The sequence below is a fragment of the Acomys russatus genome, chromosome 15 (assembly GCF_903995435.1).
Source record: "Acomys russatus chromosome 15, mAcoRus1.1, whole genome shotgun sequence".
Taxonomy (NCBI): domain Eukaryota; kingdom Metazoa; phylum Chordata; class Mammalia; order Rodentia; family Muridae; genus Acomys; species Acomys russatus.
In genome coordinates this window covers 29,290,484-29,311,466 of record NC_067151.1, presented here as the reverse complement: position 1 = coordinate 29,311,466, position 20,983 = coordinate 29,290,484, and the positions used below count along the sequence as shown (strand labels likewise).

General features: G+C 43.8%; 1 protein-coding gene across 1 annotated transcript in view; it reads right to left on the bottom strand.

The window, feature by feature from the left end:
• Foxo1 (forkhead box O1) overlaps positions 1 to 20,983 on the bottom strand; it is a 79,382-nt gene that overhangs the window by 10,426 nt on the left and 47,973 nt on the right. The window lies entirely within an intron of this gene.

Genomic DNA, 20,983 nt, shown 5'->3' with positions numbered 1-20,983 from the left:
ATATAAGAAACAGGAAATGGGGTGGTGGGGGACGTAGGGAGCAGAGGAAGCCCTGAGTTAGTGAGACCCTGAGCAATGTGCATTTTGAAATGGGTACTGCCTGTCAAGGACTCCAAACCAATTGGCAAAGCCATTACCCATAGGGGCCAGGCAGCAGAGAAATGGCAAAGCTTTTCTTGGAAGTCTAAGTCTGAGTTTTTATGAACTAACAATGGTCAGTGTGTGCAAAGACTAGGGACTGTGCTTCCTGCTCCGAGGGAGGGGGAAAAGAGGAAGGGGAGAGAGAAGGGAAGAGGGGGAAGGGAGAAGAGAGAGAGAGAGAGAGAAAGCAAGAGAGCACAAGCTTGCATGTAAGCGAACACAGGGTATTGCAGCCTGACAGAGACCTCCTATGTAGACTAGCTGGCAACACCTCCCTCCCCCAGTGCTATACCTACTCAACATGCCTAAGCTCCAGGCCTGGTAGTGGTCGACTTAGAGAACCCTATCTGGTGGGGTTATGTGCGTGCGTACCTGCGCGCGCGCGTGTGGGCGTGCATGCATATCCTTTTTTATTCCCTTGCTGGCCCTAGCCAGGGTTCCGGGACCCAAGCTGTGCAGGGCCCGGCAAAGGTCATCTACTTTTAACTTTATGAAGAACAAACCTTAAGAGCAAGGACAAAGAATTGCAGGACAAACATGTTTGGTGAGGAGGCAAATTACAAACGAGCAGGTCTGTACTATTAGAAAACGAAGATGGAAAGTGGGGCTGCCACAACCTTAAGATGCAGGGATAAGAAAGCTCTGAGAATAAAGATGCCCATGGCTTGTTGTTAGCTCTTTAGTCAACAAGCTGATTTCAGACTAACATCTCATTTAGTATTTAAGAAAAAGTGCTCAGGATGGCATTTTCTGAAAAAATGTGCTAAATGACATTAATTATGACAAGTTTTTTAAAAAAGACATTTATTTTATGTATATGAGTGCTATATTCATATGTACACCTACATGTCAGAAGAGGGCATCAGATCACATTGTAGATGGTTGTGAGCCACCATGTGGGTGCTGGGAATTGAACTCAGGACCTTAGGAAGAGCAGCCAGCGCTCTTAATCTCTGAGCCATCTCTTGGGCCCTTGACAAGTTTTTACTTCTTAGAAGGTAGTAATTTTTAACAAGTGGTGTTTCCTGTGTCTCCCAGGGAAGTCTCATATCTGAGGAAACTAGTTTTGTGAAAGAAGGAAACTTTCAGTATCTGAATGTGAAGTGGACCCCCACGTGTGCTTCGTCCACTAGCAGAAGGGAATACTTGGCTGGGGAAATGCTTGTGGGGAAAGGGCTTAATGTAAGCATGAGGACCTGACTTCGAATCCCCAGAGCCCACATGCCTAGACACAGCTGCACATGCAAACCCAGTGCTCCTATAGGAAGAGGGGAAACAGAGGCAAAAGAGCCCCCTAGGCTTTGGACCCACTGGCCTGGCCAAGTGCTGCTGAACACAAAAGGAGATCCTGTCTCATACAAGAGCCAACAGGCACCGTGCTTGTCCTCTTGATAGGTTCATATCACACCCACACAGAGATTTAAAAGAGGAGAGGAAATGAAGTACCCCCCCCCAAAAAAAAGGTCTCACAATTCAACAGGGCTGAATAAACAGCTCTGCCAGCCACCAGAGAGTGGGGAACAAACTGCGACATTCGGTAGGCTGTGGCCCAAACACCAGAAAGCCCAACAGGGCCAACTTTAACCCTAGTTGACAGGGTCCCCGTGGTAGATATAGCTGAAGTCTTGGTCTCTCCTAGCCTACCACTGTTATTAAAGAGACATATGGGCTTAAAGTGGTTCAAAAGGAAACTTGCTCTCCTGGGATCAACTCCATTTCCTTCCACCATGCAGGTGTCCCCTAGAGCCCTTAAACCTCAGGGAGGCACAGACACCAAACACTGCCACGTCCACAGCAGCCAGCCATGATCCCCTACTCTGGTGACTGAAGGTGTCATCCTGTTCAAACCGTCTATTACATTTTCTCATGCATGCGGGTGCCCTGCCTGTAGTACATCCGTGTAGATTTCCGTGCCTGGTGTCCAGAGGCCAGAGGAGGGTGGTCGACTGCTGGAACCAACTGATGGCTATGAAGATGCCGTGTGTGCTGGGAACTGAACCCAGGTCCTTGGTCAGAGCAGCAAGTGCCCCCAACCACAGAACCATATCTCTAGCACACAAACATCAATTAATCGACTGCTTACAACACAAAATCTTTTTTGCTGCTCTTGGCAAAGAGCTGTTTTAAACACACAGGGCCCACCACAAGCGGATATTAAGAGGAATCTCATTTGCCGCTGAAGTGATTTTGTTGTTTCCTAATGAAAATCTTGGCTATTTTACAGGCCATACCATTTTTCCCCCTAATCTAAAATGGTTGTATAAAACACAGCATTAAAAGGTAATTAATTACTTTATCTACTTGGCTACAAGAATTGAAAAACCAAAAACAAAATAAAAATCTAAACCAAGTAGCACATTAGGACCTGTTTTGTTTCGATAAAGAACTTGAATTGGGCATAAAAGTAAGCACAGCGTAAAGCTTGTATCAATTTTAAGGTTTTTAGAGAGTTTAAAAGCCTAAAGTAAACTTCGTCAGTTATAGCTACAGTCTCATTTATGCTGCTCACACATTATGTCAGGTGTGCACCCAAACTATTTACAAAGCCAGCAAGAACTTGGTAAGTATAAATTTAGAGTATGCTGATAATAACGATTACATATTTTATAAAAAGCTAGGGGAGAAGTTTAGGGGTTCCCAACACAGACCCAATAAATACTTAAGGTGATGACAGAAAAAGCTCTGACAGATGAACGCAATACCTCCCTCATAGAACGTCCTGTAGAGAGTCACCCTCAATATGCTTCTATCTGGAACTGCTGAGGAAGGGCTGGTGCTTTACTTACACACACACACACACACACACACACACACACGGTCACACACACGGTGGCTTACCAACTAGCCAAGTGCTAACACCCTTTTGTTTTTCCTTTTTCCTTTCAGTTTTGGGACCCTAATACCACAAAAATCCATTACAAAAAAGCACAACAAACTGCAAGTATAATGCTGAATTGTGAATTCTTTGTAAGAGAATGTTTTCCTGCATAGGGTATAGAGAACCTTGCCATTAGCTTGTCTGCTCTGGCAACAATGCCTCATGCTTGCTAAGTGGTTACTGCTGGGGACTACCTTTATTCAGAATTCCTAGGGTTTTGTCTCCGATCAATTAAATACCAAAATAACTCATTGGCTGACCTAATATTAATGGAACTATTTGGGCACAGGTCTGTCTGTCCCAAAGACCCTACCTACCACCCCCATGTGCCTAACCCAGGAAGTTCCCAGACTCCCCACTGACGTGAAGGCTGGTAGGCCTCCGGCATAACAACCACATCCTTCACACCTCTTTCCAGACCATCTCCCTGGAGCTGCTGCTCTCTTAGTACCGCCATATGCAAACAAGTGTTTCCACAATGCCGGTTCTATTAGGGTTCTCAAAGGCTGGCGACACCCATGACTGTCTTAGGTTCTCTGGTGCCCGCACCCATGACTGTCTTAGGTTCTCTGGTGCCCACCTGAAAGCCATGCTTCCCAGTCAGTTTTGCTTTCTTAGACCTAGTCTCTGCCCCACAGTGAACAACCATGCTGTGAGCAGAAAAATGAAATTAGAAAGCATAGAAGGAACAAGGGCAGGCATGCAGCCTCAAGCTGTTCTCAGGTCAGGCACACCAGCTCCGGAGGAGGCAGGAAGGTGCTTACTTACCCAGGGCTGCAGAGGTAGGCAGAGCAGAAAGAAACAGGAAACAGTATGCCCTAGGCCAGATCCAGATGCCCCAGGGCTATAAATAAACTCTTTGGGTTCTAAGGAAAGGGGGAAAGTGAAAGAGAAAAAAGGATCTCTGACCCACCTGAGGTACTGCATGGAGGCCCATGAGCCTTACCCCTGGGGCAGCTTTTCTTTGACTTTAACATTAAAGTTTGAAATGTGTCTTCCTTAAGAAAGTAAGTATTACTGAGCAGCGTTGGTGCACGCATTTACTTTCAGCGCTAGGGAGGCAGAGACAGACAGATCTCTATGAGTTCTGGGCCAGCCTGGTCAACAAAGCCAATTCCAGGACAGCCAAGGCTACACAGAGAAACTGTCTCAAAAAACAATAAAGAAAACTTAAGAGGAAAAATAAGGGGAAAAAAGTATTATAATCATGAAATAAGAATACAAGATGAGGGCTGGAGAGATGGCTCAGAGGTTAAGATCACTGACTGCTCTTCCAGAGGTCTTGAGTTCAACTCCCCGCAACCACATGGTGGATTATAACCATCTACAATGTGATCTGATGCCCTCTTCTAGAGTGCAGGTGTACATGCAGACAGCTATTGTATACATAATAATAAATAAAAGTCTTAAAAAAAAAAAAAAAAAAAAAAAAAGAGTACTAGATGAGGCCAGACATGGTGGCACATGCCTTTAATTCCTCCACACACACACCCACCCCTAGAAAGGTATTATCTCTGAAGACACACTGGTTATATGTTCAGCCATTTGGGGTGTGTGTGTGTATGGCTCTGTATAGTTTGCTTCATCTTTAAAACTCACAGAATAACCTGCAAAGGAAAAATGACCAAAGGCTCAGACGAAGCATTTCCCAGGATGCCAGTGGCAAATCAGAAAGCTTCACAGTCTGATAATTAGTGGTGTATACTTTAAAGTTTAACTCACTATTTTACTCTATATTGTTCAAGGCTACTGCTTTGATTTAAACTGAATAATTGCTACTGTGGCTAGCATCTAGCAAACAGTACAGTTTTTGGAAAACTATTAAAAAATATCTTTCCCAAGCTACACTCAAGGATACTTTGAACTTTCTTTTTGTTTGCTTTTCCAGACAGAGTTTTTCTCTGTGTGATAGCCCTGGCTGTCCTCGAACTCACAGAGATCCCTCCTCCCCTATCCCCAGCCGGGATTAGCGCCGTGCACCACCACACCCGGCTTACTCTGAGCTTCTTAGAATTCTTGATTCTCATTCTCTCCCCCTCTAATATGTGCACATATGCTCAAGGGTGCATTGTAATACAACAACTTGACAATGTGCTTCAACACACATGGTAGCTGCAGAAAGATTGTTAGTCTCTTCCAGCTAGCTCCTTATCTGCTTATGTGAGTCTGGGCTGGCCACATGAACTATAGCTATGTCACGAAGGTCCATTGAGCCTATGTTTGGAAAACACAAAGCAAACCACAAATATAAAAGTGCTAACAATTCCAAGCATATTAAGAGACTGCATCAAGATATTCATGGTAACCTAGAGTAAATCACCAGAGTTTTCTCCAATTGTTGACTATACCACCAGTCAGCCTAACAGTTACGTCAGCATTTCAATTCCTTCCAAAGACCACCAGTCTCTAAACCAGTGGTTCTTAGCCTGTGGGTTGTGACTCCTTTGACAAACCTCTTTCTCCAAAATATATTTACATTACTATTCAAAACAGTAGCAAAACTGAAGTTATGAAAATAGTTTTATGTTTGGGGGTTCCATAACATGAGGAAGTGTATTAAAGGGTCACAGCATTAGGAAGGTTGGGAACCACAATTCCTGGCATTTATGCCTTTTCTTCCTTCCTTCTCTGAACTTTCTGAGGCGGCCTGGCTTCAAGTCCTGAACCTCCTTCCATCTCCTAAGCACTGAGCTGCCAGTTGGCACCACCATGCTCATCTCCACTTTTAGTCATTTTTATTACCAAAAAAGTAATTTATTTAAATTCTGCAAGCACGATTATAATAAATGGTCAGAATTGTGACTGACCAAAAACCAATTACAAGCTTCCTTCACTGGGACCATCTTCATCGCATCTTCAACTCTAGGGAGTTAGGGGTCTCCCTGGAAAGTAGCCAGTCATCCTTCATTGTCCAAGTTTAAGTATACGGAGGTGTCTGTATTTTCAATGTTTATATACAGATCTCTCTTTTTAAAAATGATGTATTCATTTTTATTCAGAACATTGACGTTGACAGCATGTATGTCTGTGTGAAAGTGTCAGATCCTATGGAATAGGAGTTAGAAAGAGCTGGGAGCTGCCACTGGGAGCTGGGAATTGAACGTGGGTCCTATGGAAGAACAGCCAATACTCTTGACCACTGAGTCACCTCTCTGGCCCCCAATATTTATAGATCTCTGATAAACAAAGCACCTGGCTCCAGGTGATGTAGTCCGTCTCTGTGCTGGATTAGTACCCAGAGGACAGATTTTCTGACAGGCTTGTGACTTTTGAGGACTGGGCGAGAGTGGGAGTGGCTCCTCCTTACTGGCCCAGTGAGGCGACTGACACTCATCCCAGAGGAGCGGAGCGGCTTTGCCACAGAGACGCTGGGTGGGATGGCTCAGCAGGCAAAGACAGTTGTTAGTGACCTGCGTTTGATCCCTGGATCCTACATTGTGGAAGGGGAGAATCAACACACAGAGGCTGGCGCCACCTGTGTCCAAAGGACAGGCTCCAGACACAAGGGCCACCCTCAGGACTTCCAAATTGAAAATGATGCGGTTTTATGTTCAACTAGCCTTCATCTTTTCTCTTACAACTTACCTACCCGCCATGAAAACAAATTAAAAACCCTCTCTCTGTGCAGTCTACACTGCATCATTCTCAACGTCTGGCATACAAACTCAGTTCTTATATTTTGATTCTTTACTTTTGTTTCTTTAGGTCATTATCTAGGACAGACCAAATCTTTTCCGTGTTTTTGAACAATTTAAAGGAAATTAAGGTGAATGATGTTTTACAATGTAACAATGACTTGTTTATCATGAACAGGCCAACTGTCAACAATTACTCACACCTTAGTCAGTACTCTGGTAGGTTCAGGAAAGGAATCTACCACCAAGACTGACGCAGGGCTGACGGGACCAGTGGGCTTCCGTGGAGATGGACTGATGCCCACTCTGTTCCTACTGCACTCTTGTGAAGTGCTGCACCACGGAACGGGCTCACGGCTCACATCAGAATTCAACTGTAAAGCAGGGGACAGCGGCAGGACTCTTAGACACAGATCCCGCTCATCTTTCTTCTCCCAGCACCAGGAGCCCTGTCCTGAGTATATGCCAGTTCACTTCCGCCCATTCAGTCTTCAGCTGGATGTGGTGGTGCATGATTTCTGGGAGTTTGATGTTCTAGTCTGGACTATAGCATATGACCCTGCCTCATCAAACAACAAATAAAAAATTACAAGTTTCTATCTCCTGGACTTGTGAACTTGTCAACTTGTGAACCACACGAACACCTGGACTGACTTCATGTGGTCCTGGGGACAGGGAGGGAGGACTACCTATCCATCCTAAGATTCTGTGTTTGCTACCTTGGTTTGAGACTTCAGTGCAAAGTAACACATCACTTCTGTCTGGTTTAAAGAGACTTCCCAGAAGCTCCCCATTAAGTGACAAGGACAATAAGTTAAAGTACAGTTGAATATTACATATTTCTTAGATGGTGGCAGTGGTGATGATGGCAAACACTCCACTAAGTGTACTCCGCCTTGTTCTGAGTCCAGATATCCCAAGTGCATCCTCAGGTACCGAAGCCTGCCAAGTGTCTTTACCTAACACACCTGATGTATACTCCTAGGATGTGGATTCTGCAGACAGAAAATGTCAGCACATTCTACTTAAAATCCTTTTTGATACAACACACCAGAGGCAGAGGCTGCAACTAACAATGAGTATTGTCTATGGCCTCCTGCCCTCTCCACATCCAGGGTTGTTCTCCCTGACAGAACATCTCCAACCAGTGACTGTGCACGTGCACACTCTGAACCCTCTGTTCCCAGAGAAAACATTCTTTTCAGCACCAAGAGAGACCTTGTTCTTCTCCAGTGCTTCCAGGTTCCTCCAGGGTAAAACAGCTCTCCGTGGTCTAGCCACGCACTCCTCACCATGTGCTTCAGGAATAGTGCTTCCTTCTGTGGTGAAAGGCAGTCATTAAGGAAGCCTATTTGACGCATAGACTTAAACAAGGTTTATTTAATGTAATAAACTTTTAATAAATTATTTTGCTTTGTATTTTACATACAAAGCAAAGAAAGTAAAACACACTCCACTATTAATTTTAAGGCTTTTTGTTTTGTAGGCACGGAGGCAATACAGGTTAATAAACTGCCCATGTGTGTAAGTACAAACACACAGATGTTGGTCTTCTTGATCTACATTACTAAAACCAATGTGCTGTGGCACATATCTTAGAAAAAACTCATCTAAAAGAAAGATGGTAATCAAGGGGTGGAAGAGCTAAGCCTATGGGAGATTATGATCAAAGTGCACTAGGCACATGAATGAAAATGCTATAATAGAATTCACTATATATTAGTTAATACATGCCAATAAAAGTGATTTTGTTTGTTTGTTGTTTGTTGTTGTTTTTGAGACAGGGTTTCTCCGTGTAGCCTTGGCTGCCCTGGAATCACTCTGTAGACCAGGCTGGCCTCTGCCTCCCGAGGGCTGGGTTTAAAGGAGTGTACCACCATGCCCAGCTCTGCCCACGTTCTTTACCCAAAGAACACATCTGACCTAAGAGGCCCGAGCGCTCTGTGGGCCTCCATTGTAGAATGAGGGAAAGGTGGCCGCTGGTCTTTGCCGGGTAGCCATGTCAGACTGCTCAGTGTGAGGCAGCTCCTCCTTCACCAGCCCTTCCCAAACACCAGAGACTAAGTCAGCTCTTCTACCTCTTCAAACTCCTGACTGAGATGAAGGAAGAAGGTAAGTCAGCTATGGGAAGCAACAGGAGGAAGAAAAGACAGCAGGCAACTGGCTGAAAACAAAGGGTAAGAGAGAGAAAGAGTCTTAGAACATCCACAACTACGACAATCCTCAGACAAAGGAATGTTGTTGTGAGTTATGTGATGGGCTCTGGGGCCAGGGAACTGAATCCAGAGAAGAGAAACCCACACACAGCTTTCCCCATCAGTGAAAAGTAGCATCCAACTGGGCAAAACCAGCTTCTAGCACAGTAAAGCCTCCATACATCTTACAGTGGGTATCAACCTCAACATCTGTGCTCCATACCATTTATTGTAAGAAAATAAATGAAATTCTTTATTACAAAGTATTCAAGTTTTGCTCAGTCCATTATTTATGATTATTTACTACTACTTAAAACGATCTTTACATTTTAAAAGTTATACTTGCATGTGTGTGTCTCCCCGGCACATGCTGGCTTATGACAAGTATGGGGAGGTCGAAGAGCACTTTGTGGCAGTTAGGTTTCCCTACCAATATGTGGATCTTGAAAATCAAACTTTCATCAGACAAGTGGCCGGTGCCTTTAACTCACTGAGCCATGTCCCCAGCCCAAATCTTTAAAAAAATATTTTTTAACTTATTCTTTTTTTGTTGTTGTTGCTGTTGCTGTTTTGTTTTGTTTTGTTTTTTTGAGAAAGGGTCTCTGTGTAGCCTTGGCTGTCCTAGACTCCCTTTGTAGACCAGGCTGGCCTTGAACTCACAGCGATCCGCCTGCCTCTGCCTCCCAAGTCCTGGGATTAAAGGCGTGCGCCACCATGCCCGGCCCTTATTTTTTAACTTATTCTTTGCCATCTGCATAGATGTATACACGCAATGTGTCTTTATCATGTCACACCCCCCTCCCTCTCCCACCTTACAAATGCCACTGCCTCTGGGCAGTGAATGTACTGAGAACTTTCCCTACCTAGTTTATGTGTGTACGGTATTTATTCTGCTGTTGTGAAAGCAGTAATTCATGTGTAAGTTTCATGGACAGAATACACTATGTTACAGAAGGAAACAACAAAAGTATGCCCTTTCCTCAGTCATTTGTTCACAGAAACAGAGCTCCTACCAAGCAGAACAACCTAGAGAAACACACACATATGGATTTGTACATGCGTAAAAACAAGTATGAACATATGCACGCATCGTCAAACAAAAAGCTATACTTTGCAAACTATATCCTAAGATTTTTACTTTTTACACAAAATTTGTGTGGATACTGTTTCTTTCCTACACGTGTCAGATAAACTTAGATCCAGCTGACTGGTTGCACCACCTCTCCTAGCTTCAATCTCCCCATTTGCAATGAGATGGTCCAAGGATTAGAAAGTATTTGGCGCAAAATTTCAAACCACAGTACAGCCCCCAATTCCTGGTAAGACAAACGTCTGCTCACAGCATGCCATCTCCTTGCTCACATGAGAAGAGAATCCAGCGCAGGCACACAGACCACACAGTCCACACACAGTCCACACAGTCCACACTCAGTTCACACACAGGCACACAGGACACACACAGGCCTTGGCTTGTTGTGCTTGAGGCCAGTATTAGCAATAGAGAAAAAAGCTGCAACAAACAGGAGCCCCGACCTCTCACAGAAACTCTGAACCCCCTTCCACTCCTCCCAGGGCCACTCAGCACATGCCTCAGAGTTTACAAGGTGCTTCATTAAGTAGACACAGGCCTAAGCTTAGGCCAGGGCATCAACGTTTTTTAATACCACTACAAGAAAAGATTGGGGCACATAAAAACAAAACCAAATCCATAGACATTTTCTTGGAGGGTGCAGAAAAGACCTCTTTTTCTGGGTAGTGTATCAGGTGCTGAATGTGCTCAAGTGTCACTAGAAATCATGGGCTATGATCCTTTCCCTGCATGAGGCCTGAAGAAAATGCTTCCGAGTCACACAGCCTTCCCACTTACTGTTGAGACACATGCCTTGCCCTCTGCGAGGCACAAGGACTTGCAGGGGCTACCCTGTGTTCAAACCTTTCTCATCAACAGAACTTTAATCAGCCCATCTGCTTCCTGTTTGATGCTACATATCTTAACTTTCCCCTGTCTGGATTAAAGTGCAGCTCTGTAAACAGAAACATTTTTTCTTATAAATTATAATTAATAACGAGTGATTCTGGACTATTTAATAATTTCCCCCATGAATGTCGATGTTCTTTGTATTCTAAAAATGCAACAAAAACTCTCCCACCTACTTCTTGCATCTCTCCTACTTCTGAAGCGCCCCTCTACCACAATTTGAAAGGTTCTCAAGCTTTATGGCTTTGCGTTTCTGCTCTTAGTGTTGAATATGGGACCAAGACATGTCCATGGACAAATTTCAAAACATAATGCTGACATTTTTTAAAAAGAAAATTGAGTTATTGAATGAGATTTGTAATTAAATAACATCTTTGTGAGTTAAAAGAGGGTGGGCAGTTTTACACAGGACTTACGGGCCCACATCTGTCAGCTGAGGCACGCACGGGCTCCAGAAAGCATTCCTAGAACCTGCTCTGAACTCAGTGGCTGCCTCTGCACTGGGACGAAAGAGTATTTGGAGGAAGAACAGTAGTTGTTTGTCAGAACTTGGAGCACAATGTGGGTGCTGGGTATATAAGCCTATGAGCCCTTCTGGGTGATTATGGTATTTCACAAAGCCGAAACAGACAGAGGAATACCTAAGGAGTTGACTAGAGCTGTCGGCTCTAAGAAACATGAGGTTGGCAGGACTTACCGGTATCAAAAAGTAAGAGGCAATTTACTCAGCGTTCAAGAAAGGATATCCTTAAAGTATAATCACAAGGCTATGGATGGAAGCCAGTTAATTCTGGGGCCAATTCTGGACTCATCATTGTTTTCAGAAAGAAAACTACAAGTGGCACTAATGGAATGTCAACCTCACCTCTCAATTTCCTGGAATTTTCTTCCCCCGCTTTCCCTTTTAATATTCAGTACTTCCTTTGAACATATCCAGCTAATTGCACAACAGAGTTTGAAAAGATGTGCCTTATACCAACCAGCAAAAGTCAGGGCCTTGCCTGTTTGGGAGAAAGCTGTCAGCAGCCAGTCCTACTCCAGCCAACCACGTCAGCCCATGCTTCCACAATTCAGAAAAAAAGGGCAAGGAGTTTAAAAATAAATAAATAAATAAATAAGGCAAACATTATTAACACCAAGACCAAAACATCTTTATGTTTCTGAAAACTCAGCCATTAAGGGCAGAATTTGAATTTGAGGGACCTTTAACGGCTAGTATTTAAACATCAAACTCTATCATGTCTAGTCTGTCACTCAGAACTTAAAAACTGTCTTTCTGTTTGGTTCATTGTAATTTTAACTGGTTCCATGTTTGAGACCAGTTTAGAAGACTACTGATTTACCTTCCTAAATATTTCAATGTGTCTGTTAGCAGACTCTGAGCTCCCTTCGCGTGTCTATCCTGGGATGAATCTTCCATATATGGAGATGCATTTACCTCTCCTGACTTCAGGGCTGTTGCCATGCCTTGAAGGTCTTGGAAAAATGTGGGCTGCTCCTGGCTAAAACTCTAGATTACAATCCATAATGTAGTTTAAAAAAAAAAAAAAATCAACTTAAGAGTTGAGGTTAGCAATGTTTTACATGAATGAAAGCAGAGCAACTATCTTTCATATTAATGGGTAAGTATAACACTTCTGTAAGGTGCTGGCATCATGTGTACACATGTATGCATCAGGCTGGGAAGAAGATAAAAAAGCCTGAAACTGAAGGAAACATACTTCCCTCGGGACGTGCTTTCTCCTTCCAAAGGTCTTCACCACAAAGGTCCAATAAAGTGGTATCAGAACTTCATGCCTCCAATTTCTATAGAGACCTCAGTATACCCAGTAATCACCTGCTCTACACAGGCACTGTACAAAGCTCTGCCAAGGTGTTTGTTATCCTCCATGAAAGTTGTAACTCTCAAGGCCTGGGACAGTGATGGACACCAGAGAGAACAGTTGTGGATACCACATTTGACAATTTTTGTAACTAAGAGCTGTAGCTACAGTTCAAACATGGTTTCTTCTTCACACTCATGCAGGAGCTTAGCCCCCAACACCTCATGTTAGTAGGTGTTTAGAGGGTGAGTGTGAAGACTATGGTGCTTAGAGCAGAGCATTTGAAAGGACTAGACTAGATCATGGGTGTAAGCTGGAGAGATGGCTCAGCGGTTAAGAGCACTGTCTGCTCTTCGAGAGGTCATGAGTTCAATTTTCAGCAACCACGTGGTGGCTCACAACCATCTATAATGTGATCTGATATCCTCCTCTGGCTGCAGATGTACATGCAGGCACAGCACTGTATACAGAATAAATAAATACATCTTTGAAAAAAAGAGAGAGAGAAGAAAACCCATGTTTGACTCTAGATGGGACAGAGACAAAGAGTACCTGTCACCAAACCTTGTAACATGCTCTTTGGACTTCCTGCCTCCCAAACTGTGAACTAAACCTATTTTCTTTATACAGTGGCCTGCCTTGCCTATTTCACTATTTGTAAGGTGCCAAGTGGTTTTTGAGTGCATTTTTGTTTTCAGCAAAAAGAGCATGGTATGTTATACATTTACAAAGCACATCTTCAAGAAATACCATGCGAACCATTTTTTATCTGTACAAGCACTACCAATCCTCTCAGTAGGCACAGAGCTAACCAATGTGCACTCATTACAAGGAGTCTGGCTTCAGGCAAGCACAAGAACGTGTATTTAGATTATGCTTACAGCTGACACCCAACAATCCTCTACTGGAAACACTGCTGTGTGTTTTTAAACTGAAGATTATACCACTACCTAAGCTATCTTTTTTCTCTATTTTGCTCAGCATATTATAAAACTGAATCTAGGACTGAAATAGCAGATTGCCTCAAGAGCAAATGACAATATTTGTACCAGAAATGTTGGCAACTAGCGGTACAGATGGGTTTTTGCACAACCATCTTCGAAGTGGGGCTCTAAGAATAACTCCACCCACTGCACCAATGTTAAACTGATGAATCCAGGCAGCAGGGCTTATTATTCCACACTGTTATCCTACTACCTTCTTTGTCAGAAAGCATGTGTACCTGCCCAGCCTCTGCCTGGAAGGGCTCCAAACAAAGAAATTGTGGAGCCCACAGTTAAAGGTAGGTATTAAATGGCAGAAGACACAAAATGACAAGCAAAAATCCTAATTAGACAAACTGAGTAGAAGAGTTTAATCTTCCACTTCCAAACACAAATGCTAAACAAACGAACGAACAAAAAGCCCCAAATTTCATTTGTTTGTCTTCAAAGCTAGATTATCCTAGATTGAAGAGCCAATTAAAAAGTACTGTTCTAGGGAGAAAAAGACCCCAGAATGGAGAGAAGCTGGTATTAGCCATTAAGATCCTAAGAAGGCCCAGCGCAAAAGTAGGCAGATCGCTTTGAGTTCAAGGCCAGCCTGGTCTACAAGAGAGTCCAGGATGGCCAAGAATGGACAGAGAAACCCTGTCATACAAAACTCAAAAAGATCCTAATGGCCGAAGGTAGTCCTGTCTCAGCAACATCATCAGTTGTCTATCTTGTAGTGTGTCTGTGTTGGTTCCTACTCTTGCCAACTGAGACATAAAGCTCTTCCTCCACTCCTTTGCAATTTCTACCAAATGTTCTGGAAATGGAACTTAAATTACAAATCTATCCAGTTAATGTGCTGTCTCCAGCAGTCACGGTACCCTTTCCTCATCTCTAAAGCTGAATTTTGGTGAATGAAGTGGGTGATACTTCAGGTTGACTCCCCAGGGCAAGCCATCTGAATGAGAACCAAAAAGTAATAGAGATGGTTTTCACACTGTAGAACACAGAGAACATATCAGTGAGACCCGGAAATATTACACACTGAACAAAGGTTTGGCCAAATGAAGTCCTCCACTTAAGTATGTACAGAAGCAACACGTGGGCCCATCCTGTCCACATGATAGGCCATCCCTCAAACTAGCCCAACAAAATATTCTCAACTGTATGTTCAACAAGACTAGAGGTGGCTGTAAAGCAGCCTCACTCCTCTGCCCGGACCTGATTACTGCCGAGAGAATTTCTCAAGTGGAACAACTTGTAACCCCATGCTTCTCTCTCTCTCTCTTGTCCATCAACTGGAAAGAAAATTGGCTAAACTCCTCCTATATAACGGCCAAACCAAAGCATCTAACAGAATCAAGACCAGGAATAAAACTACTATTGGAACACCTTATTTTTAAAAATGAGGGTTTCTCAGTATAGTCAGGGCTGTCCTGGACTCACTTTGTAGACCAGGCTGGCCTCAATCCACCTGTCTCTGCCTCCCAAGTGCTGGGATTAAAGGTGTGCACCACCACACTCAGCTAAAGTTGGAACACATTTTAAGCTAGCCAGTGACTATACCACTAAAGTGGGGGAATGTACTCTCTCCTTCCTTCCTTCCTTCCTTCTTTTCTTGTTTTTTTGAGACAGGGTTTCTCTGTATGGCCCTGGCTGTCCTGGGTTCGCTTTGTAGAAGAGGCTGGACTAGAATTCATAGAGAGCCGCCTGCCTCTGCCTCTGCCTCCGAGAGTGCTGGGATTATGGGACTGCACCACTGTGCCCAGCTGGAAAATGCACTTCTGCTGTGACAAAGAAACACAACAAAGAAAGACTCCTAAGGGCATAGTGCTGTGCCCACAGATCAGGGCATCCCTCAGCTTTCATCACAAGCTGCTTCCTGAGGCAGATGGCAATTAACAGAGACCACAAGTGAGCAATGAATGTGCAGAGACGGAGAGACTTGTTCTGCTTTGTTCTCTGAGACAGAGCTCTCCATATAGCCCTGGCTGTCCTGGAGCTTGCTCTGTAGAACAACATGGCCTCGACCACAGAGATCTGCCTGCCTCCACTCCTGAGCGCTAAGATTAAAGGTGGGTACCATCTTGCCCAGCTGGAGTATTCAGTCGCAAATGGAATGTCGTCATCAACCCCCCCCCCCCACCTTCAAGATGCAAGAGCTACAGGGAAGAGGAGGTGGAAGTGATGGATGACTCCAAGGCAAGGCTGTGCTCCAGACATAAGAGGGCTGATGCACATATAAACTCAGAGAACATGGCAGCACGCCCAAGTTCAAGCCAAACAGAATCCCAGCCCTGAGCGTAGAAAGAGGACATGGGTGGTCCAGCCCACTCCACCCCAACCAAGAAGCAATTTATAACTTATATTTGCTAGCAAAGTGAAAAACCAGTTTTCTCCAATCAAGTGTCACCGAGCACATCAATCATACTCTACAACGGGCCAAATGTCCAGAGCACTTGGCTAACGCACAATGAACCATGTTTGTTTGTTGAGGACTTTTTATTTATTTATCTATTTACTTTGTCCTGTTGGTTTGTTAGGATTTCAGGGGTTTATTTGTGTGCGCATGTGTGTGCTCGCACTTGCTCGCAGATAAAACTGGGTGGGTATAGTGGAGAGAGGAGTAAGGGGAAGGGAAAACACGATCAAAATGTATTGAAAAAATTTAGCTGGGTGTGGCAGTGCACACCTGTAATCTCAGCACTTGGGGAGGCAGAGGCGGGTGGATCTCTTTGAGTTTGAGGCCAGCCTGGTCTACAAAGAGTGTCCAGGCCAGCCAAGGCTACACAGAGAAACTCTGTCTGGAAAAATTGAATGGACGAATGAATGAATGAATGAATACAAAACAGACTAGGCAGCAATAAAATTTCTTCTCTACTTATTTCACGTATTAACCCCAAAGTCAGGTTTAATCAGAACGAGCCTTAACTAAATCTTCAGTAAAGTCAAATGGGCACAGATGAAGAAGCTTCTTTGTGAAACAAAAGACGGGTCACTAAGTCAGTAACAAACACTATCAAGGTACCACCGATAGCTACTGCCCATAACACAGAGGTACTTAATGAATGTATACAGAGAATGATGCATACACATTAAAGAATATTATTTGTCTATAAAAAAGGCAAAGTCCTTGCATTTAAACATGGACAGACCTGAAGAATATTATATAAGTCAGGACAGATCCACAATCTTTGCTGTACATGCAATATAAAAACATTGGTCTCAACAGAAACGGAAAGAGTAGTGTTACTGCAGGTCAGGAGGGGCTTAGTCAAAGGGTATTAAATTACAGCTGGATGGGAGAAATATTTTGTGTCTACTGTACTGGCAAAACATGAAAATAATATGCTGAGTATTTCAGTAAAAGTTTCTTGAGTGTTTCCACAAAGAAGAATCAATAGTTAAGGGGCCAGATATCTTTCCCTGATTTGAACATTACACAATGCAAACAAGTATATGAAAACATTACCTGGTACCACTTAAATGTATACAATTTTTATGTCATTTAAAAACTTAAGAATGACAGCAAGAATGTGTATTAAAAGAAACCCCAAATACTTCTATCTGTTTTCATAAACAACTCAAATCAACCTCAATGTGATGCTTGCCAATTTGAAAGAAGAGACTGGCACAAAATTTACATTTCTATCCCAAGTAAGACCTTCTTTTCCAATTAGGACATAATAAACAAAAAGAAAAAAGAAAGAAAGAAAGAAAAAAAAAAACCACAGCCTCTATTATTTTTAGAAGCAATTTAGCTAATTTTTTTATTTCCTTAAACTTAAAACTTGCTAAAAATAGACAGTATACATATTAAGTGTCACTAAAACCAGAAGTACCACGAGGTAAAGATCTATTTCACAGTTAAACTCAAAGATTTGTGTTGTAAAATATTTGGTCTTTGTTATTCTTTCAACATTCAATTTGTAAAGAAGAAACATGTTCTAGTTTGGGTAATTAACCAGTAACATAAGTCAAGTAAGGAATGCCGCTCCCTCCTAAGTAAATCACAACAGATTAACAAACCCTCAGAACAATCTCAAAGCTCCACTGCAGCCTTGTTTGGAGCTGAGAAACAGGAAACGTGTGTGACATCAGCAGCAGCAGCTGTCAGGAGCTCCGCTGCTCTGGGTGGGCATGAGTTGCACAGGAAGAGCTCAGAGACCTCTGGGGCCAGTCACTGGAGCATGACTAGACAGTGCCCAAACCAAAGTGTTTAAGGCCACTCAGGAACAAAGATGAGAGGAAGGAAAGGGTACAGAAGAGCTGCAAACGCCTGGCTCTTTTGTCAGACAGTACAATTAAGGAAAAGTTTTGCTCAAAGGCTATATATCAGAATAACACCCCTTTGCCCCTCCCCCCATTAAGGTTCCTACCTTACTCCTCCAGTAACAACTCTGAAACAAGTCTTAAACACATTGTGGGAACAAGATGGCTCTGCAGGTAAGAGCACTGGCTGTCAAGCCTGACTCCAGGAGTTCAAGCCCAAAGGCCTCAAAGGAGAAGGAACGCTGACTCCTGATTCCCACAACTGTGTCGTGTACATACGTATATACTAAGTATTAAAGTTTAATAAAATCTTTTCTAAAATGTCATTCCTTTCCAAGAATGATTGCCAACAGCGACAGAGAACCCTACTCAGATGACCAATTAAGCCTATTCTTTTTTTTTTTTTTTTTTTTTTCCTTTTTTCTTTTTTGGTTTTTCGAGACAGGGTTTCTCTGTGTAGCCTTGGCTGTCCTAGACTCACTTTGTAGACCAGGCTGGCCTCGAACTCACAGCGATCTGCCTGCTGGGATTAAAGGCGTGGGCCACCACGCCCGGCTAGCCTATTCTTACATTAACAGTGAAGAGAAGTAGATCAGTAGCATCTTTTATCTAAGCCAAATAAAGTCAGCAGGCGTATGAAGAACCTACCCTGCGGCCGGAACAGCAGCATCCCCTGGTGCTGGCACTCTTGGCTACTTCTCCATGAAGACTCCAGGCAGCTACTGTCTACCGAACCCCTGTCCCCCGCAAAAGACCATTTCTCAAAACACACCTCCTCCCAGATTTAAGTGAGGGGTACGTGGGGCTGTCACTTGCATGTGCACAGGAAAGAGACTGCCGTAAGTTTGCCTTTTACTTGCCACCCCTGGAAAGAGGCATCGGGTGTTAAGACAGAAGCTAAGAACCTGCTGGCATTCTCTACCAGGGACCCACTGGAGCCTTTTCATTACTCAGTGTCCTGTTCAAGTGAGAACACAGGATCCTTGCAATTCTACACACACCTGCATTAAGAAATTAGGGAAGGCCCTTTCTTAGTAACTCAGCCCAAAGTGAGAAGAGAGGGATAAAGAGTGTGCTGTGTGTTCTGCAGAGCAGGCTCCATCTGTCCACCAAGTGGTGGCCCTAGAGGAAAACATGGGAGCTCACAACCAGAATTCTCAAATGCCAAGGTTGAACCACGGATGGCACAAAGCCAGAACTTTAACCACAGACCCTAACACGGTCTGCCAGCCTAGGTTTGCTCTGTGTGGAAGCCCAGTAGGCACAGGGGTGGACACACACTAAGTGCTGTTCCACTTCAAACAATATCCCACAAGTAATGCCTTCTCTGCAGTGTCCCTCTAAGTCATTAAGTAAACTGAAATGCTAGCATAGCAGGATACTTCATCTAACATTTTGGTGGTACACTCACACTCAGACTTTCAAAAGCATCCAAGTGCTAAGATCACATTATTTTTTCAAGCTAAAGTCTACTTTATACATCGGCTTTGAAAAGTCCCTTGTATTCAATCACTCTATGTCCTGCCTCTGCCCTGAGGAGCACGGGAACGCCTTTAGACAGGGCCTGACAGTGCGCTCTGCACATCAGCTGGGAAGGGACAGCTGCACAGCTGCTGCTGAGGGACAGTGGTGGGTGGGGGCAGTCTCCTGGCTGGCTGGATCCCACTTGAACACATGGTTCTGTGACCTCCTCCCAGAGCCAAGGAAGCTGAGCTCTGATCAACTAAAGGTAAAAGCTTCCCAGCAATAAAGAGGGAACTTAGTGGAGAGAGAGTAAGGACCTCAGCTGAGGCCTAGGACAGGCTTCCAGAACCTTCCTCCTCAGCTGGTAACTACATCTGGGAAGTGGAGCAGTAGAGTAGGAGCTGAAGAAATAAACATTTAGTGGCCCATAAACTGACACACTTAACACAAAGGCCCGTCGCTTTGTAATTTTATTTTTCTGTTGCTATTCTGAATGCCCATTTCCCTATAGCAGGTCTGTCTGTCTCTCTGTGTGTGTGACACACATGTGGCTAAATAACTTAGTGCAAAAACCATGAAATGAGCTTTTCTTGTTTTTGAAGGAGCAGAAGAAATGTTCCTGCGTTTGGAGACACAGCAGCTGAGCTCTCAGCACCAGCATGCAGCTGTAGCACACGCTTCATACTCAGGCCCTTGGTCATCCATTCCCACCCATTCCAAGTGCACAGGCCTACAGGGAGCAGTATTCCTGACCCTCAGAATCTGTGCTACTGCAGCCACTAAATTCTCAAGTGCCTTGTCAGTCAGCAAGAGAGTCTATGTCATGTCCTCAAAGTGACCGACTCCAGCATCTCATTCAAGACAGAGTCAACCAGGTCCACACTCTGCCGCCCTCTCACCCTCAGGCTCAAGGCCTTTACTATGACCTACAGAATGTTAGTGTTTTGTCTTGATATGTTTATGAGGAGACACATGCATATGGCACAACACTCAAAGGAAGACCTGACTTTTAAAAGGTTTCTTTAAACATCACCTCAGCGCACCATCCCAGAAGTCAGTAAGCAGCTCTTCTTGTTCAACAAACACCTGAAGTGACACAAAACATTGCACTTTGTATGTCACTGCTGTGGAGACTATGAACCCCATCAGTTTGGAGCCTGGCATGTATGGGAGGGGCATTTGGTACATACTGCCTGGATAAATACAAAGGGGATACCGTGAGAAAGGTGCACATTGACAAGGTTACCGTGGGAACCACATGTGACATTCACTGCAAGGCATCCCTCATCCTAGATTGCAGCTTTTGATCTCCTAAAGAGCTCCAAGAGAGACACGACTTTTTTACAGAACAGTTAACATCTTGCCTTGAGTGCACTGCAGGATTAATTAGCTGAAATTGAAGGCCTTTTTATTCAGTGGCATGTAAAATTCCAATGCATATTTTTACCTTCAGTCAAAATTGACATAGATATTTCTGTGATATTTTCATCCTCTTAATTACTTTAAAATTTAAGAAAAATCTATCAAGGAAACTTAACTTTCAAGTACATGAAAAGGGCTGGCGACAAGACGGTGCTACGTGCTGGTGCTCCTCAACTCCCAGCTCCCAGTCCTCACGCCTTGCCA